General features: G+C 57.6%; 1 protein-coding gene across 1 annotated transcript in view; it reads right to left on the bottom strand.

The window, feature by feature from the left end:
* SLC6A9 (solute carrier family 6 (neurotransmitter transporter, glycine), member 9) overlaps positions 1-884 on the bottom strand; it is a 36,593-nt gene that overhangs the window by 3,392 nt on the left and 32,317 nt on the right. The window lies entirely within an intron of this gene.

Genomic DNA, 884 nt, shown 5'->3' with positions numbered 1-884 from the left:
TCCTAGAATTCAGGCAGTTCAGCTCCAACGGCAGAAACCAGAGCTCCCCAACCCCTCACCGCAGAGGTGCCCCTCCCACCCCGCACCGCAGAGGTGCCCCTCCACCCCGCACCGCAGAGGTGCCCCTCCCTGTTCCATGTCCAGACTCAGAGGCAGCCCAGATTTCTGCTCTGGGTGATAGCTGTGCCCAGGCTGCCAACTCCCGCCCTCCAAGAGCAGTGTCCACTGGATATTACTGTGAATTGAGAGCTCTCTATTCTGCTCGTGGTGGACACTGAGGACTCCTGGAGCAGGCCAGGCGGGGCAGGCCCTGCTGGGAGCCGGCAGGCTTCTTGTCCAGGACTCTGAAGCCCCAGGGTTTGCTCAAGGGATGAAGTCCTATCCTAGACAAACTTTGCAGAGGAGAACGGGCAAGACCCTATATCCTAGACTGACCTTGAGCCAAATCCAGATCCCTGGCAGCCTTCTCTGAGCTCCAGAGTGGGAATTCAGGCAGAACAGCCATGACAGTAAAGCGTGGCTGCCTCGGGAAACCCTGTGACCTAACGCCCTTTGGTTCTTGGTTCCCCAACTTGTCTTCCTGAGGTAGCACCTGCCCTGCGATGACAGAGCCTTCCATCCTTCAACTGGCTTCCTGATCCAGACACGTGAAAGAGTCAAGGGCTGGGCTGGAGGAGCAGGACCATGGGAAAATCTACCCCAGACTCGAGCAGTATACAGGGGCTATTAGTGTCTCCAGCCTCAAGGAAAACCTCACGGCACCTCTCAGGAGATCAGGGCCTCATACGGGAGGTGAGAGTGGCAAGGACGTGCCCAGTACTGTTTCATCCCAGAGCCCTGACTAGCAGAGGGCTCTGCCGGTATTGACTTGCCAAAATTGTGGA

The sequence above is a fragment of the Bison bison genome, unplaced genomic scaffold (assembly GCF_000754665.1).
Source record: "Bison bison bison isolate TAMUID 2011002044 unplaced genomic scaffold, Bison_UMD1.0 scf7180017864484, whole genome shotgun sequence".
Taxonomy (NCBI): Eukaryota; Metazoa; Chordata; class Mammalia; order Artiodactyla; family Bovidae; genus Bison; species Bison bison.
The sequence above is the reverse complement of the archived record's forward strand: the minus strand, read 5'-3'. Positions and strand labels throughout refer to the sequence as shown.